Here is a 22,356-nt window from a genome sequence, read left to right as displayed (position 1 = left end):
TAGGTGTGATGCCTTGATGGATCACTTCTGCCTTTTTCTTTCTTTTCTTTTGCTCGGAAACATCGGGCCGATGTACTGCCGCCAGATTTCTATGATCCCACCGATTTAACGGGCTGTAAACACATCGAGGTTTAATCAGAACCGCTGTCGGTTTGTTTGTTTATTTGCAACTTTATTTGTAATGTGCATGTTCTGCTTGATTTCTCCACTTCTGCAGCAGCGCTCTCAGTCTTGACAAGCACTGTTTCATCCCAGTGTAATTGCATACACTCCCCTCCTGTAATTACTCACTTGCTCATCACACCCGCGACATGAAAAACAGAAAATGACCACATCCACCATTTTCCTGCAGTGTGTGTCATCTTCATCGTGGCCCCCCTCTTCCACCCCACCCCACCCCCTCCACCCCAGCCTTCAGGAAATGCCTCGTCTTCCCATTCGTTAGCATAGCGCCTCCTCACTGCTCAGCCTCGGCCTCCCATCTATCATGGCGGACCAAGGCAAATGGAGCTTTCAGCTGAGTGGTGATAAGGAATCGCAGCCACATTAAAACATCTGTCACACTTCCGGAGCCACGCTCAGCGGGCAGTACAGCGAATGTGGAGGAAGGGATGGTGGAGGGGGTGAGAAAAGGAAGAACGTAGGATGAGAGGAGTGGGACAAGGAAGACAGGTAGAGGAAGTAGTGGAAGAGAGATTCATTTGGGACTCTGAATCTCTGTTCTCTTCATTTCCCCCCTCCTTCCATCTCTTCATCATTGGTTCTTTTCCCACTCCTCACAACTGAGCACATGGTGGCTGAACTTTACCCAGGATCCACAGATAGAAAAGATGAGAGAGGGGTTGTTTGGACCCGGTATTAATGTTATTGTATATATTGTGCCTGGGTTATTACAAACTGTCACAGCCTCACTTTAAACATAGTGTGTGTATTGTGTATAAACACAAATTGTGACAGCTTCAAGCTAAGACTTTAGCTTTTTGTGACTGAGGCTGGATCATATTCCAGTTAAATAACTCATTTAAAAAAGAATACACTGGCAAGCACTTCTAGCAACTGATACCTCAGAACTCAGGTGCAGCCCACCAAACACTGGGTGGAAACCTTTAATGCTGGAAAACGAAAACGTGTGTCAGCGCTTGTTGGAACCAAAATGATTTTTACAGTGCGTACACAGTTATACCATATATTTCACAAGTCCTCCCTTAAGACCACATTTCAAAGCAAAGACCACTTCAGCAGTTTATATGAACTTCATGATGAGTCTTTATTGATCAGACATGTGCAATAAGAGAAACACACATAGAGCATGCACGCACCCAAACACAAGCACACACCAGTGCTTTTCCTGCACAGTGTACACCTAATAGCTCTTCAACATACTGTTTATCCCTTGTGTACATAACAAACACACACAAACAAAAGCACACATACACACACACACACTTCTACAAAGAACAATAAAAGGTCCTCAAAGAATGATGCAATTACAGCAGTACATAACTGAAACAGAAATTCACAAAGATACAATATCTATAATTACTTACCTGGCTTGCTTTATTCAGCTTTAGCAAATGACTTCAGTGTCTTTTGGGTAACCTGTGTTACAGAGATAAATCCACCCAGTAGCTGACGCATACAGTGTCTTCATCCACGGATGACTTTTTGTGTCTCAGTCCAATTTTTTCTTTGCAGGACCTAACGTGGCTTCACTTGCAGATTTGAAAAGCTGTTTCCCCTCAATGAGCTGGAGTCCTTCCAGTGCTTTTTTCTCTCTTTTTGCTTGTCCCTGGGTACATGGTTGTGTGTTGGAGTGATCAATGCACAGCTACAGCTGGTTGAAGGGGACCAAATCCATTGAACAGTTGATTTGGTTCCATTTTACCAGCTTTAGCAAAGCATTTTAGGGGAGAGTCAGGTCCAGAAGGTGACAAGAAGGAGGAGGAAGAAGAACTGAAGAGACAAGTCTGGCTGGAGACCTGGAAGAGACACAGTGAGAAAGAGAAGGTGATGAGAAAAAAAGCAAAGAGCATCAAATAAGCACTTTTTTATTCGTGCACCCACGAAACACACAAGAACACGCAGACACAAACACGCAGACACATTGTAAGCAAACAGTTATTGATTATCGGGGGAGACGTTGTCCTTGAGAGAGCGCATGTTGCTGATGAGTAGAAGCAAATTTATACAAAAAAGGATTGGAAGGAAGAAGAGGGGAACAAAGATGAAGGACAGAAGATATGCAGAGTGTGTGTATGTGTGTGTGTGTGTGTGTGAGAGAGAGAAAGAGAGATGGAAAGAAGAGAGGAATAAGCTATGTGGGTGATGAAGAAGGGATGAGGAGAAACAGAAGGCAGGACCCTAAGAGATAAGAGAGGAGCGCATATAAACGATGGTTACAGACAAACTTGAGAAAACAGTGAATTCATCACCGAACTGCTGATACTGCTAATGGGACAGCAGGAGAATTAACTCTCGCGGACCTCCAGCACTACGCGGAACATCTATGTCTCACACACTTCACACCTCTCTCTGTTGGACCACGTCTCTCCTCCTCACTGTGCTTTTTCTCCCTCGCTCATGTTTCAGTTCAGTTTCCGTTCAGCGCTGCTGCCTCGCTGAGCCTGGTGGCACACGGATGATGCACTCAGCAGTCTTCCTGCTTAGCTGCACAGCTCGGCTTCTCCTTGTTGCAACTCACTCATTTCCTGGTTCAATTAGCCCAGCTAATCATTTAATCATTAGGAAATAAACTGTTTGAGCAGAGTCCTGGCCCCTGGAATCAAAGCTATTGATATTTTACCGTCTGGATTTTTTCCCCGCCCACGACTGACTGATATTAAAGAGGAATACGTTTTGTTTTTCAAACTGTTATGTTTAATATTTCTATATCAATGTTTGTTTGAACCTGATAATCATCTCATCAGCTCTCTCAGCACATTGAGCCTGGTTCTAAAGGTTTCTCTTTGTTAATGAGGGAGTTTTTCCTCTCAGTCGCCAAAGTGCTGCTCATTGTGAGAACTGTTGGGTTTCTCTGTATTAAACAAGATTTTAAGGTCTTGACCTTCAATGTAAAGAGCCTTGAGATAATGTATATTATGATTTGGAGCTATACAAATAAAACTGAATTGAATGGTTTTGGTTTTATGGCCCACAGCTTCACTTGTTTTTCATTCAGTTAACAAACTTTATAACCAAGCTATAGACATAGGTAGAAAAAGACAATGCACCCATTGTCCAAAAATGAAGTCAAAATATGAGCGCTGCCATCTTTTGCTGGTGACGTCATTTGGAGCCTGAAATCATCGTGGTGTAGAGCCACAGCATCAAGTTCCAACCGATATTAAGGCTCGACCACGTCAGTCTCAACTGTAAGTTATGATGTTTTACCCTGTTTTTATTGCAAGAAATAACAAATTAAAACTTTAACATACATCTGTGTGATAAGAACAACTTAAAATGATAGAGATAACCATCTTTGAGAAGTTTTTAGTTTCAGTTTTCAATCTGCTAACATGGAGGATGCAGGCTTTGATCTACTGCAGCCAGCCACCACACGGCGATCAAGATGATTTGGCTTGACCTTTGGGAGCTGCGATGTCATTCATCCTTATATGCAGTCTATGGCACACATGAGGGTATCCAGCAGACACATTGAGAGTGCATGAACTGCAGATAAACAGAAACATGACTCCAAATGAATGATAATGCCTGAGGTGTGTAAGTGTGTGTATAAAGCCATATATTTATATATACTAATCCTCTGTGACTTTGAGCTCCATAACTAGAAAACCACACCAATGAGCTCCACTGTTGCACAAATTTTGACTCAATCCTACTCACACCATCCTGTTGCCGGAAACAGTCACGAGGACATCAAATGTGAATTAATCTGTGGATTTAAATAGTCCTCAATAAATTGCAAATTGCTTCCATTTCAGAAATGTTTTCATAAAAAAACTGCACGTTCCACCTACTGTTTTAGAAATAACCGAGTTGTTATTAAAATTCATATCCTCAGCATGAGCCAGTGGAATTAGGGTTGAGTGACTGTTGGTTATGATCTTTTTATAGAACTTTTTAACATTAAAATAGAATAATTCCTTACTTTATCTTTAATATCACAAAATATGAAATTGTCTGTATTACTAGCGCGAGGGAGCTGTACCAATGTTGTCCACCGCTCTTTCCACTTAAAAAATACATCAGCCTCACTGCACACAAATCACATTAAGAAACACAAAATACTTCAATCCTGGTAGTAAGAAGCCAAGGAGCAAGACAGGGGCCCGTTCACACTCTTAACTCCCTCCCTGTGGCTTTCTCTCTTGTGTTTAATAAACTTGTCACCCAAGAGACCAGTAAATTGATGAGAGGGATGCATCCTTAAAGAAGAAGAAAAAACTGAGGGGGGAAAAAAAGACAGGGAACACTGGAAAGAGAGGGGAGGAAGGAAGTGGGAAGTAGCACACAGGGAGGGAACAGTCAAGCTCGCATGGCCTGAATTCTCTACCTGTCCCAGAGCTGCAGTTGTTCTACCTCTGCAACATGCAGCACTGCAGTGGTTGTGTGTGTGTGTATATGTGTATTGTGTGCTTCCAAGCATATAACCTGGTCATGTCTATTTTGGATGTTTTAGGTGTCAGTGTGCATGTGTACCTACCATTTTTTGTGGACGATGACACATTAAGCAGTAAGAGAGAGTGTGTGTGTATTCTGTGTATCACTCTGCAAGCTACTGTGTGTGTTCAAGCGCAAATATCAACTTCAGAGAAGCAGGCGCGACACATGAAATCCTTTTCATGGAAGGATTTTCAGTAGATTAGGGAGAGAATCCCTCCGCTACGCTGTCTGCGCTTTACTCCTGCAATCTGAGGCCCACACACTCATCAAACGGGCAAACCTGCTTCACCCTGCACACCTCCACTCTGATCCGACATCAAACAGAATCATTACACCCGTAGTGTTTTATCATTAACCTCGCTCAGATGCCTGCTGAAAGCTTCACCGGTGAGTGCTCTTTCAACAATAATCTGCGTGGCAGCTCCGTCAAGATCAAAACTACAATAGGTAAAGGTGTTCTGTGCATTCAGAAGTTCAGCAGCACATGAGCTCAGGGAGGAGGACTGTATGTAGGTCATGGTGCTGCATGTGTGCGAGTGTGGGTGCTACTGTTGGGTGCCCCTGTATCAGGTTGGAGATAGGCTGTCTGCTTGTCTATTCTGGGTCTGTGCTGTCCGCTGCATTCCTGCCCTTATATTGGAGACGGGGGAGAGGGTTAGGGACAGCTGGACGCTGGCAGAGAGGGAGGGAGAGACATAGTGGTATAGACAGTGAGGGAGTCATAGTAGGGAAGGTCAGTGGGGGTGTGACGTGGCCCCTGGGGGACACTTGCGCAGTACAGGTGGTGTTACAGAGCAGCTGCCAGCCTATCTCCATGTGTGGCCCCCACCAGGTGGAGTGACCCTTTGAAACCAGTCCCGCAGCAGACTCTGTCACTCTCGCTCACCGTGATATTTTCATTTCAGATGTATGGTGCGACAGCGGGGCCGCGCAAATACAACGCGCCGTCGCTGCCATCACTCACTCGGCCTCTTCACTCACTGACCATACCGCATGCCCCATGTCCCAGGCTCCAACTCCTCCTCTCACAGTCCCTCTCTCTCCCTATCAAGTGGCTTCTAGTGACGGACTGCCTCTCCATCTGGCAGCGCAATCGTAAGAGGGCCAGGCCCGGAAAACTCTGAGAGCTTCACTTCCTGTCACGACAAAAACTCTTGATGCCGCTTTGACAAAATAACCATTAAAATCCACTTAAAACTGCAATAGTCTTCTGTAGTGCAGCATTTAAATTAGGTGGATTTAGACAAACCATCCTAATGAAGGCCCCTGTGCATGTCTGATGAGGATGTTTGCCATTTGGTAATTAGCTTAATGCAAGGCGCACTACAGTAATGAAACAAGTTGACCTGTGGTCAGGCTGTAAACTTTATCTTCTGTGGCTGGCCTGTTAATTACCCACTGACTATAGGCAGAGGGAAAAGTGGGATGTATGTGTCAAACTGAACGCAGACATTTAGGGTGGATCTAATATCTACTGGACTGTGATGAGCATTGCTGAAGTGGTGGAAAATAAAAGTCCATCAGAGACCAGACTGTAACTCCAGGACTGAGACAAGGCTCTTAATAGGCTGGTGGCTCGGCCCCCCTCTCTCCGCCGCAAGCCCCTTGTCATGAGGTTAGCGGTTCTGCTGCAGTCCACTGCAGACACCGGCTGGGCTGGCTCCTCTTCCACCATTGGCCCCTCCTCCCCCCCCTGCATTCGAACGTGAGCAGCACCGGCAGCGGCTGACTCAGCGCTATACCCGCGCCTGATTGGTTGATCAGAGAGGGAGACAGGAGTGTAACAGGACCCTTTATCCTCTGCTCAGCCACTTCCTCGCTCCCTTACTCTCTCCTGAAGATAAAACACGTCTGTTGGATAAAAACGCTCCCTGACCTTGCGCGGCTGCTCGGTTCGGGTGCCGTGCAGAGCGGCTACCATACGGTGCGGCGCTGATCTCTTTCTTTATCGGCCGGCAGCCCTCTCAGGGTTACCGTGGCGTGGGATGATGGTATCTCTAAAGCATACGTCCATACTGTGAAGCAACTTCGACAGTATCTCCACAGATATAAACAAGAGGAGGGGGTACCTACTTGACCTTGTGCCCATATTCCATCCACGCTAACCTCTCTTCAGGGTGGATTTGTTTAAAATACCATGACCATCGTTGGTTACAGTTGTTAAATGTTTTTCTTGACGGGATCTTTAATGTCTCTATAGGATATCATTATCAAGTGTGTCCGCAGAGCGCATACTTTGTGATTATTGCGATGTTAATCTCCCTCTGCTGTTGATTTTACCTCACAATGATTTAATCCTCAAAGCGGTTTTATTCTTTAACCTTTTAATCTAACGGCAACACCCTTAAGACGATCAATACCTATTTAGATGATATATTTAATTATATACCCTTCTCTCACACACACACTCTGTCGCCACCTTTCTCTGTAAACCACAACACCACAAAATAAAAAAATCAAGGTCTTTATCCTCCATCACTGTAACCTTACTGGACTCTTGGGGACTATGTCTTTTCTTAGACTATTAACACATTAATGTAAGGAGGATACACTGTAAGTGTCCTTAAACAGCCACTTTATTGAGTAATTCCACAAAATATAAACTGAGTGTGAGCTGGAACTCCGCAGCCAGTGGACCACCTGCACGCTACATGTGCATGAATTGTTTAACCAGTCTTAACTGCCCCTCAGACCTGTCCTCAGCACCGTGGCACACACAGATATTGTGAGCCAGCGCTGCTGCATGCGATGTTAGGTTGAGCGTTTCAGAATCTGGGGACAGCCAGTAGTGCTAATTATCTGCTCATAAACTCACATAAGGATGTGACTTAGCCAGCTGCTGAGTCCTGCACGCAGCGCTGTCACTTGTTGGCAACACAGAACAAAGGGAGATAAACGGAGACAGCTCGGATAGAAAGGAATGATGGGTAAAGCTTCAGTTGCTGAAGTGAGAGGAGCTCAGATTAAGAGAATGAAGGGCACCGCTGAAGTTAAATGAAACAATTTACCATGTGCATGTTCTTTTTATTTGAAAGGAACTCTTTGAATGGTTTTGAAGAAGTGAAGACGTCATCTCCACTTGATCCACATAGAGCGGTTGCCAAACCGCAGTAGAGCCGCTTCCTGTCTTAACCCCCCCCCCCCCCCCCAACGAACAACCTCTGCTGATGCCAAACTTTGATATTTAAGCTACACATTCATCACAGGCTGCAGCGGGGCCACAGAGGTGTGCTTGATATTCACTCTGTCGAGATAACTAAAAAAAAGTCCAACGCAGTCCGAAAGGAGCTCGGGCACAAAGATAGCCACAGCTGACACGCTTTCTAATGCTCAGGAGTGGGGCGGCCGCTCTTCTGGAAAGTATGCAGAGAATGAGGGGCTTCATTACGGCTGCTTTGTTTTGGGGATCGAAAGAGGCCCGAGCTAGTTAGAGCCGTCGAGATTAGAATCTGTGGCGGATCAGATTCTTGGCTGCTTGTGTGAAGACGTATGCGTCAGGACGGGTAAGTGTGATTAAAGTGAGTCAACAAAGCTTTTCAGCTTAAAGGCAAAGTAAAGTTTATGCTGGATGGAGACAAAGGAGTAAGATGAAGCCTAAACTACAATGCGGGCGCTTTAATGATTTTCTTATCAGCTGTTCAGAGACGAATCATTTGGCTCAAGTTAAACATTAGCACACAACAAAAGTACGTGTTTGCTACTCCACTGGTGAAAAGCTCATTGCCTGCACCTTCACCTGGTTTATGCGTAATGCAAAATATTTCTATTGAAGAAGCTCTAAAAACACTTCCTGCTCAGCAAATACACTGAAAGATCTTTATACTTTTTCTCTATTGTGATTTTCAAACTTTTTTTTTTCACGTCTCCCCTGTCCTTTGTTCCCAACATCCTCCCCTCCTTCTTAAGCAACCTTGTGGCCGAACCTTACTGCCCTGCTGCCCTGCTGCCTAATTGTTCCCATGATAAAACCATGAGACTCTCCTCCTCCTCTCCTTCTCTCTTTGTTAATGTCTGTCCATCTCTCCCTGCCACAGCCTTGTGGCGCTCGCAGCTGTGTCCAGCCACAGACTGACCACTGGAGACACATGAAAGCAGCTCAGCTCTGACAAACAGCGGTACTCCACCACCATCAAGATGCAACTCAGAAATGTATTGTGTTATGTAACCAACACGACTTCCCGGTTAATGCAGTTCATTATTTTTTACCACTGCACAAACAAATTCCTTTGCCTAAGTTCATGTTTTACTTGTTTTATGTCGTTCCTCCCCTCCATCTTTGCACTTTCCCTGTACAGTCTCTGCAGATAAGAGGTTAGAGGATAACCCACTGTCTTTTTTAAAGACATAAAGCAATAGAAACTTAAAGTCTGCAGGACACAATTACCAGTCTGACTCTGAAGAGCTACTTGGTGCCACTGCTGGTACTTTTCAGACCAGGAACGAGATTTGATTCAACCAAGGTGATGTGCTGATGTCGCTGGGTGTGACTGGGAAAAATGTTTTCACTTTGCTGGGTGTAATTCTACCAAAAAGGAGACCATAACCACTACAACAGCCTCAGGCCACTGCACGCTGCTCACTCAAACCTATAGTTTCTACAGTAGCCCTGCTGCTGATACAGCACTACTGCGGCTGTGTAAAGCCCAGTGTTACAGATGGTAATCCGGCTATCATATACTGTAATAGTCTCTGTGCAACAAAATGGAAGCAATTATCTCAAAGCACACAACGATCGGTGGAACAGATCACAACGCATAACTCTTTATGGGTCTGGGAGATTTACTTTCGCCGACAGACTCTCTCTCTCTCTCTCTCTCTCTCTCTGTAATTCATGTTCATTACGATCCCACACTCTTCCTCTTTGCCCCTCTTTTACTTTGTCTAATGATCATTTGTTCCTGGCCATTTCTTGTTAGACATGCCCCCCCCCCTCCACCTCGCACACACAATTTTTTAATACTATCGTAGCCTTTACACCACCACTGCTTCCAGTCTACCATTCACTCTTTTGTCCTTTACCTCTTCCAACCCTTCTCCTCTGTCTCCTTCTTTTTTCACCATCTTCAATAACACAGGTTCTGAGCTGTGAGGGCGATGACAGAGGAATGTTAACTAGCCCTGTTCTGACTCTCCTCCTCCTATATATATATATATATATATATATACATATGTGTGTGTGTGCACTTACAGGAGGGGCATGGGGGCAGGGGGCTTGATCACAGCCCATCCCTGACTCAGTCATCTGTTGTTTGACTGACCGGCTAATTTTTTTACCGACTGACAGGCCACGGCTGCTTTTGTCACTTTGCTGGCCGCTCCACTGGTGTTCCTCCTCCACCAGCGCTGAATCCCTGCCTGTAGCAGGCTGGTTAACCAACTCCCTGATACTCGGCACTCTGCACGCTGCTCCAAATTACTCTCCTCCTCCAGTAGACTGAGGGGAGACTTGGGCATGAGGCCCCACGCAGGCAGGGGACATAACAATAAACAGGTAAATGAGGGAACACACATTCTTTTATATGCACAGAAATTATAGAGGGAACGAACCACGTGAATGCACCTGAAACTTGAGCTGAAAAAATAAGTTGAGGTAAGGTGCTTGAGCCAAACGCTAACACCAGCATGCTAACATGCTCACAATGACATTGCTGATACGCTGATGTCAGGTCACAACAAATATATTCACCAGCTTAGCTGTTATCTTTAATTAGCACCAAACAAACAAAATACATTTTGATCTGCTTGAGTCATTACAGTAACAAAATAAAATGTCAACTTCCTGGTGATCTAAGAGGAAGTTTCATGGTGCTGCTGCCGGGTTACACGCGTACTGCTGCCAGGCTCAAAAAGTAACGCGAGGACTCAAACAGCACCTTCGTACATCACCGGGAATTCTTTCATTCTTGTTGACTTTACACTCGTTTTCCTGAAAACCTTTATTTAGGTCACTATGATTTAAAGTGGCTCAAACAATTGCCACAGTTAGACTTTGACAGAGGAGAAGTTAGTCAGAGAGATTTTTACATTTGTGTTTATTTATTTTTTTGCTTTAAGATGTGATGTCATACATTTCCTCGCACCAATCAGAATTCAGCAAAATTTGAATCAGAGAGGGGTTGTCACCTCATGCTGCCATTCCGATCTGATCGATGCATAACCACACAGTCCTGATGAGACAAATATTTTTACCATCAAACACTAATTCTAAAAATACATTTCACACTGAAACAATTTTATACAGGGCCGGTTTCAGTTCTCAGCTTGTCCTGCTCTGCTTAACACTGAACACCCCTCTGTCACCCAGTCTTTATTCACCGTTCCTATAACCAGTAATGGAAGTAACAATGTGCCCGGGAACACATTATATTCCAAGCTATACCGCTGAACCCTACTTTATATTTTGGCTGAGATGCCTCTCTAGGCAATATATATTCCTGAAACACTGCACTGGTGCATGTGCTCGACGGTGGCGGCCACATAATGAAAGGCTGTGATAGGTACTGTATTCTACAGCCTGTATGTACTTTGTACTAATTGATAACAATGGAGTGTTTATTTTGGGGAGCACAAAATATGTGTGTCATCAAAAGAAACAATTAGAGGAGGAGGTGCCTTTTTTCTTGTTTTTTTTTGGTCAACTGACAATTACTGTGTCGTAAAATTGTAAATGTTATGACCTTATAAAAAAACAGACAGAGTGTAATTACAATATTAGGATGACTGTAAACCCAGGCAGTAATTATGAGGGTGTCATTGTAACGGGAACCTGCAAACCTGTGTGTGTGTGTGTGTAATCTCTAGTGAGCGGGGAGTAGTAGTAGCAGTGGGGACGTAGAGGAGGGGGATGCGGCCCACCACCATCACAGTGCCCTTGTTCCTTTAATTACTTCCCTCTGCTTCACAGCTTCGCTGCATAACAATTATCCTGCATGTTCATTTCAAGGGAGCGGACCCTCTCTCCTCATATTGCACAGAGACGTACAGGCTCCGGTGTCAGCAACATCACTTGATGTACAGAGAATCCTGGTGGGAACCATTAAATTAGACTCAGGCTAATACAACTGTCTTTACCCCCACCCCCCATTTCTGTACCATAAACAATAAAAGTGCAGAAGCTGCCTGTGGCACTGCTCACTCCAGATGTGAAGTCTGTTCCTTGCATCGCATTTTTCGATTAAGCGTTTTGGGCAAAAAAACAAAAAAAAAGGTATAATGCTAAAATCAATTACACGTTGCTGGAATGTGAGATTCCTCAGCTTTTAGCAATTTGTTTGCGGCTTTGGTCTGTGCTCTCTAATTGTGACCGCACAAGAGACACACACGCACACACAAACGTGAGTGCACACACAGGCAGATAGGAAGGGGCTGGGCTTTTTGCAGTCTATTGGAGTCTAATTCAAGCAGATGTCTGTTTAATTGATTGAAACAAATTACCTCAACATTGATCCCTGTCCCGGCGCAGGAACTGATCGGCTTTTTGGAGGCACACTGTGTGTGTGTCTGTTTGTGTGTGTGTGTGTGTGTGTCTACAGCAGGATGATTCGGCTCTGACCCATTCACAGAAAATGTATGACTTAATCACTGAATGATTAATTGTAATTTGTTTTCTGATCATGCCGGGTGTTTTCTCAATCGACTCTCAGCTTCTCATTGAGCTGATGCACCATCATTCTCACATTAAAACACTGGGCCAATTAACTAATTGACTTTTAAGGCTGATAATTATGAGTAATTCATTAGGGTTTCTGAGGCCATTTATTATCAGCACCCTATCTCTTTTTTTCCTTTCATCTGTTGTCATCAGTCTTTTCTTTTTGCAGCGAGTGTAATTTGTTAGCCATGGTTTCAGTGCTACATCCACAGCACGGCACATCTCTAATAAGCTCAGTGTCTACTTTAGCACGCTCCTGTAATGACTGAGTGCATGAGCAGTTTGCCCGTGTAAACTGTGAAATTACACATTTACTTTGGCTTCAGCTCATCGCTGATACTACAAATAAAAGCTGCTTCTACAGTGGGAGAAACAAATCAGTGAGCTGCTGCTCTCAGTACAGATACATTATCTCCAAGTAATGTGTACATATTAGAAAATAGAACATAAACAGCAGGATAAATCAATACTGTGGCTAGCAGCGCTGGCGTCGATGGTAAATAATGTATTTGTTCTATTGCGACCCACCGATTGTTTGCATGTCTGTATACACATTTAATTTACATTACACCAGTACAAGTGACGCAATCTGTGTGTGTATTTTATGTGCGCGCCTATTGTTTGAGGAATGACTTTGGGGGGGTTCACAGAGATTCGCTTTCGAGACATAAACATAGAAGAGGATATAATAGACCGAGTCTGTGTCCTTGTATCAGGGCGAGACGACACATACATTACCACTCCGCCACATCTGTTTCAACTTCCATTACTCTTTACCTCTGCTATATTCTGCAGATTGCTGCCGAAGCACACTTACTATAAACATGATTAAAAGAGAAATGAAAAAAAAAGAAAAAATTCTGACAATAAACTTTGACACTTAATATAAAAACAGCTGAACTTTACAATCTCATCCCTCGTTCCTGCACACACACAGTACAGGTACGCAGTGTACGTTTTGTGCACACACACACACACACAGAGTAAAGAGAATAAACTCTCCTGTGCAAACTGAGAATGTAACATTTAAATAACACCCCACCTAATCATTAAAAAAGAAATTTGTGAAATGTTTTTAACCAAACAAGCTTTTACTTTTGTTAAAAAAAAATGTTGTCCTTCTCTACAGGTTCACAGAAACATATAATCTTGATGCTTGAAACTGTGCACTTCTTCTATTTCTAGAATACAGTCCTGAAGTTTCAAACAGTTCTCCTAATCTACAGGGCGTGCATTGAGCTATATCCCTACACAACCTGGCAACCGGTGAGAAGAGTACATGCGTTTTTTTCCATATGTGTTAGAGGGTGAGCAACATGCATAAAATCATGAATTACCTGTCTGATGTTTAATGATGAGATGTCACTGGTACAGGTACATGTGATTAATTATTGACATTGGTGCTATAAGCAGCCACAGTCGTGCATAGTGATCGCATGTGAGGACAGATGCCTTGGTGTCAGCGAAGACACAAAAATTGCAGGGGAATTTTTCTTTTTATTGCAGGTGGAGCGGGATGTGCAAACATATGATTAAGGTTTTATTTATGGCCAAACTGTGGGAGTAGAAATGAGGAGCATCCATAAAATTCTACTGTTTGAGAATTATAAATCAGAGGCTCGCTTACACACAGTTGGTGAGACTTTGACTTGCGCACTGGGCCTTTGCTGTTTTTGGAAGGTGAATCCACGCTCACACACACAAGCACGTACATTCAGCTGGACAGTAGATTTTTGCATTAAACTCACACATTCACGGAGGCAGCTTTTTTTCCCGTTGGTTACAGTCAATGTTCTGCATGACCGGTCTGTGTGTAACTCCTGCTAATCCCTCACTGGGCTCGTGGATTACTAGCTTTGCTTTTGCCCTTGTGCGGACTCCCAGATGGGGGAAGCCAGTCAACCAGCCAGTCAGTCAGCCGTTAAGTCAGTCAGCTTTACCAGTCAGCCAAGGAGAGCAGGAGGAGAGGGTCAGGGAAAGCCCTAAGAACAAGCTGGAGGTCTCCAAGTGTGTGTGTGTGTGTGTGTGGAAGGATGGCTGTCTTGTGGGAACGAGTCAAAGCGGTGCCGCTGGTTTACTTTTAGTGGGCCCTCCCCCAGTCGTCCAGCTTTGGCTGTCTCAGCACGGTGCCGCAGTCAGCATTGTTGCATATTTAATGTCCTGATGAGAGCTTCCACCTGCTGACACAGGCAAAGTGACAGAACAATACCCACCCACCCACCCACCCCGGAACATACGCACACATATATGGTATGTATATATATATAGACACGTGTGCACACCAGCGGTGAACACCATCATCAATCCAGCTTCCCTCTCTCTCTCGCCCCATGTCACACACTCACTCGGCACAAGTCCCTCCGCTGGCGATCCCCAATCCAGTCTGTGGTGCTCTCCCGTTTCCCTTTTGTCACCCACCCACTCACTCGCCCCCCCACCCACTCCACCCCTCTAACCCTCCGCACTGTGCCCTTCTCTCTTTGAATTCTCCCACAGTACGACGACCTTTCCTTCTGGCTCTTACAAATCACGGCAATAAATCCCTCCAACATAAAAACACACTCACCCGCAAACACACACACGTTATGCTTAGGGGGTGGGCGGATGGGTGGGTCGTGGGGGCTTAATGAATATGTCCCCCGCTGAAGTGTGCATTTTTTGGATCTCAGTGGCCTCTTCGTCTGCGGCTGCTTGAGAAACCAGAAACGTCTCTTATATTGATGATTCATTAGATTTGGAACAACACTGGCTGTGTATTATTGTAATGTTAAACAATTCTGCTTGGCACACAGCACTTCTCCTTGTTTATGGTGCACAGTCAACTATTTTTTTCTCATACTGAAAGATTGGCAGGAAATATTAACCAGCTGCAGGTCCCTGTCAGCCCAGCAGCTCACACACAGTCAACACACCCTGGGGTGTACACCAAATTACCGCACTGAAACTGGCCCACATAACACCTAGGCAGGGACAGGTAAACCCTAACTAGGTCACATATAGTATTTATATACAAAGTAGGCCAAAATACATACACTAAAACCTGACACGATAGTTATACCTGCTCCCAAACCACACCTGGATTAGTCATTGTTCCAGTACATGTGTACATCCTATACGTACCTAATCAGAGCGAAAGAATTATCATGCCTGAGTCTGGAAGAAAACAAAGAAATACCCCTGTTTTCTGCTGGCTCAGCAGGCTGCGACAGATACCACGTAGCCTGACATTGTGGGTTTGACTCATCGTCATAAGTCACATTCTTGTTCCCATTTTTTCCTGTCACTTTCCCCTCCCTTAGCCATCTAGTAAACGCCAAAAGATGTAACTTTCAGACACCGTTGAAGATTTTTGAAGTATTGTGTTGTCAAAGCACAGTGAACGTGCACAAAATAAGGGACACGAATGGCTTGAGACAGATTCGTAAACAAGATTTGTAAACAAGTGGGATGATTTTTGGGATATAAAAACGAATCTGGCATACGGATGCTGAAGTCCACCTGCAGCGGTTCTGACCCGAGCGTTTGCTGCCTGTCTTCCCCACTCTCTCCTCCGCTTTCAGGCTTAAACTCTTTCCTATTGCTAAAGATTCAATAACCCTCAAACAAAAAATTGCGCTGTTAAATATAACGCCGGCCTCAGGTGCAGACAGCGTGCAGACAGTGTGACCACAGCCAGGAGTCTAAGCCGAGTAATCTGTCGGAGAGTCCTGCAGCCAGTCTCCTCTTCTTCCTCTTTCTGACCATGCTCTCGGACCATGCTATCCATTAGCAAGCATTTAATCACTGCACCATTTACTGGAAACTGCTGTCTGTCTGTGGCCTGCGTGCGTGTGTTTGTGTAGTGTGTGTATTACTGTAGTATTATCAGATACACACCACCCAATCCAGAGGCCTGATAAACGATTAAAGTATTCAAAAGAAAGCAGAAGGTGTTCTTGAGATCATTGTGGACATATGTCCACTTTTCCGCAAATAAACTCAAAAGAACAGAGTGAAAGCGATATCCAAAAATCTATTGCGGCCGAGTGGAAACTGCTGACTGGAGAGTTGCCGCTGCATCTACGGTTTTCTACAGTATGCATCTCTCTGCAGCACCGAGATGACTGGTCTCAACTGGGCCGCGTCAGGGCAGGAAAAGTGCACGAACACACACGGCACGCATGCTTAAAGCCTTGCATATAGAATACCTGGGACACAACACACACACATATCTTCTCCAATGAGTTTCCACATGATTCAATTCCGCTTGCAGACCTGGTTAAGTTAACTTTCACTCAGATGCGGCGCTGTAAATTTTCCCAACCTGGGATACATACTTCTTTACATTCCATAGTTGCTCTTGTTCATATGGGCATATAAAGAAGTATGTCCCCCAAGCCGGCCACTGTCCTTGGTGGCGCATCAGGGCCCCCACCTTTTCTCCCCCTCCTCCCCCCAAAATGCACCCAACACTCAATGGAGAGGAAAAAATGTTGAATCAGGATCCACATTGACTGAATGAACATAACTGCTTCAGTTTCCCTCCGGACATCATTGACTTAGTCAGAAGATTAACTTCACACATATAGGTAAACGCAAAAAAACTCAGGAATAAAATTTAAAACAGAAGAAGTTCATACAAAACTACTTTTCTCGCTGCTTTTAAAATTTAAGCTTTTTGACAGACTCAATCACAGAAGTCACACTAAGAAGAAGCCTCACTTTTAAAAGTCAAATTTCTAACTGTTCAAACTGATTACATTAAATTGTCCCTGAAAGAACACATTTGAAAAAAAGCTGCAGTACTACAGTGTAACTCCACCGTCTGGTGACCACGTGCCCGCTCTTCCATGACATACTGTACATCATTGAGCAGCTTCTCACAGACACATGCAGACGCCCGGCACGCGATTCACCTTGAGTGTCACGCTCAGAGGTGCAGCTGCTGCGGTGGAGTGAGGGCGGGGAGGGGGTGAGGTGGGGGTAGCAGGGTGATGGGGATGAAGGGAAACAAGGGAGATGTTGCACTTACCTACACGGGCAGATGTTGGCTCGAGACCCCCCTCCCCTCATCTCTCTCTCTCTCTCTAACTCTCCCTCCTCACCCTCCTCCCCTGCTTCAGCTGGGCCGATGCACCAAAGAGTGAAGCAATAAAGAAGAAAAAGGAGACTGAGAGAAGAAGTGCTTCGCTCTCTCTTCTCTCAGTCTGTGTCCCAGGTGCTGCCTCTGCAGTCTCTCTCTCTTTCTCTCTCTCTCTCGTGCGCTCTCTCTCTCTCTCTCTGTGTTTGGCCACTATCTCGCTCTTTAACATCCTCACTCTGATCCTCTCTCTCTCTCTCTCTCTCTCTACTCCTTATTCTTTCCGTCCTCCACACACTGAAAACTTTTAGTCCGGCACACTGCCGCTGGTCCCACTGGTCCTCCACTACTGACAGCAATTTCTCTTTTTTCTTTTCTCTCTCTCTCTATGCCTTTCATCTCGTGCCCTCTCTTTCTCACACACTCTGTACCATGCAGCCTGTAGGCGACCACACTATGCGGTCGCCTCTTGACTGCCCACTCCCCTCTATATAGCATGTGCTCTTATTGTCTCTCTCTCTTTCTCTCCTGTTCACACACTCCACACCACTCTCTCACCCCCCCCCACTTCTCTCTCCATCAAACTACAGTGACGTTACAGCTCCACGGTGAGCAGACGGTGGTGATGATGAGGTCGGCGCGGCACGAGGACAGGTGTGGGGGGGAAAGCAGAGCAGACTGAAGGAATGTGCATGGATGTGTGTGTGTGTGTGTATGTATGTGTGTGTGTGTGTGTGTGTGTGTGAGACACAGCGTGCACTTCTGTCAGTCTGTAAATGTATGTCAGCGTTCTCAGCATGTGTGCTTGAGTGTATGTGTGTGTGTTTATATGTGTCTTCAATTGCCCTTGTTGCTTGAGTGAACCCCATTCATCTGAGACCCCACTGCCCCCTCCCATTAGCCTCAGTCCCTGATCCACAAGCAACGGCACCCCCCCCAATACACACACGCACACTGACACACACATCCTCGCCCTCCTCCGCTGTCTCCACTCCTCCCCCCACCCTGTCCTCTCAGGGATCAATACCAATTTATAGGCAAATGCACAAAGGCTGAGTCGTGCTTTTAATGAATTGAACCATTGCTAACGTCAGGCATCTAATGAAGGCTCTGAGGGAGGCGTTAAGGAAACCTATGGTGGGAGCAGCAGGAAGCATATAAGGGTTATTGGGAGTGTGCATTTCTCTTTGTGCATGCTGCATGTGGGTCTGTGTGTGTGTGTGCGTGTGTGTCTGTTTGAATAAGGTGACCAGCTGTTACTGTGACACAATTCTCCAACTGGGCTTCCCCTTCAAATATCTGGTGCTGCTATTATGAGGTCAGTTTTGATAAATACTGAGATTCTGAAATTTGGAGGGTTAAACAAAGAGGGGATTCACACTCAGTTTACACCCCAGCATGCACTGTTCCTGAAAACACTGCCAAACTGCAATATCAGTCTTTTTTCCTAATCAGTCTTTTCGTCTTTGGCTGACAACATTTCACCTTGAAGGACTCGTGCATCTGATCAAATCTCCATGAAAGCTCATGCTGAGACTGGACTGTCGACACAGCACAATCATCTCTACACAACTATTATGAGCAGTCTATTTTCTTCTTATATTCAGTGGACAGAGACACATGTTTCTATATGAGCGCGGCTCCACAGTGACGTGTAAAATGGATATGAGGTAAAAGCAGCTTTGTGAATAATTTTTTCCACTTGTATTTGCACGTATCTGCACAGGAACTGCATGTTGCTGTTCCACGCTATATGAATTGACTCTTGTGTCTGCGTGTATCAACTGTATCCACTAAACCAACGTGAATATGTCATCCTCTGTAGGCCCCCCAAATAGCCCCTTTGTGTGTTCCTACCACTGTGTTACCAGTGCCATGGGGGCTGCGCACATCAGCTCTGCCCGCCCAGTAATTAAACTAAAAGTCTCTTCCATAAATCACACTCGTCTTCTCCTCTCTCTCTCAATCCTCCCTTCTTTTCTCTCCCAGCGACAGAACGAAGGTTTTGGTAAATCACCGGCGAGGGCTGGTGAACGAGGAGGGGTTTGCACATGTGCACACGAACACATTCCAGCCCGGCACTAGAGATATTACAGAAGACTTACGTTGCCAATCCACTCTGGCCACTGTACCACCATCATCACAATATTGCAGGAATTAAAACTCTCCAGAGAGAAATAGACAACTGCTGTAGATTGCAAGGTAAGGGCAGTATGTAATATGCACCCGCACTGCACTGTTATACACAGCTTCACAGGAAATGGATGGAATTTGCCAAACATCTGGCCTGATTTCTGTAATCCCTACAAAAGTGTGTAATAATGAAAAGGCCTAAACCACCTAGAAACAGAAAAGTGTATCCACTTTGTTCTGTTCTGCTCACTCTCAACATTTGTATTCTCTGCAGTTAAATGAACACAGTCTCACACTCACTGGTTAGACTGCCAGGCAGAGAGACAGACAGATTGTCTTCAAACAGCTGCATGTCTACTATAACTGCTACCACCATGCCTGCTGTCTCCTATAGAGCAGGGTTGGGACACCCAACACCTCGCCACCTTCAGCATTTCACCATGAAGCCTGTCAGTGCTGCGGATGCTTGACAGACAGCTGACCATCGCTGATCTCCCTGGTATCCGCTAACTGGGTCAAATTAGCCTGGACAGCAAGAGAGAGAGGGGGTGAGGGAAACAGAGACAGAGGGATGGGAGCATATGCACGACACTTTTAGAACCTCGCTTCCACTTTAAACCTCTTCCTCTCTGGAGAGTGACACATGTGTCCTGTCTATAGATAGAGCTGAGGCCCCAGTGGGACGGCCACATGGACGCTGAGCTTAACACGGGGGGCACATTAAGAACATGCTCATGTAGCGATTTTACTGATAAACCTCACCTGTCCTGCATTCAAATATAGCACATGGAGCAGGACTGCACTGATTCAACACCATGTGCTCCTACACCATGATCTGCTGTGGCCACACCAAAAGATGTCACAATGTGAGATATAAATATATATATATGTACATGTGCTACTGAAAGTGCAATAAAATGTTCACAAAGACAGATTCACGAGAAAATCGAACTGCTTCAGAAATAATCTACTTGGTGGTGGAGAGTTTTAATGAAATTATATTTTGAATTTTTTTTAAATAAACATGTCTCAACTATCTGTTCATGTATGATTTGGTACACTTTATTTTAAAATAAATTCAGCTTGCACATATGAGCTAACAACTTAACTTTGCACCCTTTATACGACAATTCATTCTACGCACAGACAGATGATGCATAAGTTCCTGTAAGCTAACATATGTATTGAAAATATTTTTTTCGATCAAAATCAATATGGTTAAACCAGCTGCCTAGAAATCATTCCAAAGAAACACCTCAGAGAGAACCCCGTGACCTTTTAACCTCATGTGAATGTGTGGAGACGGCTCGCTGTCAATGTGGGGATCACAGGCTGCCGTGGCAATGTAATCTATGCTACAACATTTCAACCGAGGAGTGGAGTAAAAAAAAAAAAAACGACTAAAAAGGCTCATCAGCTCCTAAGCTGAGTAGCTAAGAAAAAATCTGTACTGTGTGTGAAGATGGTCAGACAAAGCACAGTCTTACAGACACAAACACGTTCACAAATACGAGTAAACACACAATATAAAAAACACATTTTACAAGCATCTAAACGAGCACAGAGACACTTCTACACCTACCATAGCAAAGGTGATCCAGCGAGGGATGGTGGCCCATGCTGAGTGAAGCGGTCGCTGCAGGCAGACTCTCTCTTCCCTCGGAGCTGAATCAGCGATGGAGAGTTTAAGGATGCGGAGAGGAAAAGAGAAGGAGGAGGAGAGGAGGAGGAGCAGTGAAAAGAGAGGAGAGGAGAGAAAAGAAGAGGGCCACGGGACTTGCAATGTCTTTTTCTCTCTCTGTGTTGCTGGATGGGGTGAAAAGGGAAGAGGGGGGGGAATATAGGACCCAGTGCAGGTAGAAAAGAGAAAAAAAATTGTACTGGAAAAAAAACCATAGAGGTTTGTTTAAGAGGATTCGATTTGAAGTGATGACTGGGCAATGAAATGCGTCAGCCAGCAGCTGCCCATCCCTCCACACTACACCAGGCCATGTAAAGTTAGAAGGAAGACAGCTGATCGGACTGCCAGAGAAGGAGATGGAGCGAGATAGTGAGTGCTGACAGAGCTGAAGGACAAATCAGGAAGAGGGATGCAAGGGGGGAGGGGGCTGGGAGAATGAAAGAGTGAGTAAGAGATGTATGGAGGGATGAGAAGGAAGGGAAGGGTGATGGATGCAAGAAAAGAAAAAAACAGAATAAAGCATGGTGGGAGGTAAAGATAAAGATTTGAGGGACTAAGTTAAGATTGCTAAAAGGTGGGAGAAGCAAGAAATGATAGAGAAATAAAAAAGTGATAGGTAACAACAAGCTGTATTGATAGAATTGGGAGCTTTTAAAAGAAAACTCAATTATCTCTTACTCGTTCAAGTCTTTCTCGTCCTTTTGCCCCCATATTCCACTTTCTCCATATCTTGTCCAGGAGTCGGTGAGAACGCTTCCTCCAAAGTAACGAGATGAAAGGAAGACATTGCAATTACACATCAAATTATTGGCACCGAAAAGTGACACCGCTCGCAAGGCACCGTTTGGACATTAATGTTTGTTTTTTCGGTTTGAGTGTAATAGAAAAAAAAGACAAAAAGTTAGTTCAAATGAGAGAACTGCCACTGGGTGATCAAGGGAGAGGTTCAGCGGGATCAGAGGAAGCCCCCACCATCCCAGGGTTTTTATACCAAGGTAAGAACCAGAGCCATGCACCCTTCCATCAGCCCGCCTGCGCTGCCGTGCTCCACGACCTTATTTAGTGAAGCGTGGCAAAAAATAGCCTCTGGAGTGCTGCTGGGGGTGTCTGGGTTAAAGTGGGTGGGTGGGAAAGTGGGAGGAACAGGGCGGGGAAGACTGGGAGGTGAGGCAGAGCGGTGTCAAAGAAGGCTGGTGGTGGTGATGCAGT

The 22,356-nt window shown here is 45.0% G+C and overlaps 1 long non-coding RNA gene across 1 annotated transcript; it reads right to left on the bottom strand.

Annotated features, from left to right (window-relative positions):
- Positions 1-1,248: 1,248 nt before the first annotated feature.
- On the bottom strand, positions 1,249-22,135 carry LOC138410568 (uncharacterized). Its single transcript, XR_011243274.1, has 3 exons — positions 21,826-22,135; positions 21,049-21,574; positions 1,249-1,979 (listed from the first exon to the last, which is right to left on the bottom strand). It is a non-coding gene; the product is annotated as an uncharacterized lncRNA (long non-coding RNA).
- Positions 22,136-22,356: the final 221 nt, after the last annotated feature.

Source organism: Paralichthys olivaceus, chromosome 6 (genome assembly GCF_024713975.1).
Source record: "Paralichthys olivaceus isolate ysfri-2021 chromosome 6, ASM2471397v2, whole genome shotgun sequence".
In the NCBI taxonomy this organism is placed as follows: Eukaryota; Metazoa; Chordata; class Actinopteri; order Pleuronectiformes; family Paralichthyidae; genus Paralichthys; species Paralichthys olivaceus.
This window is presented reverse-complemented; position numbering and strand designations above follow the sequence as displayed.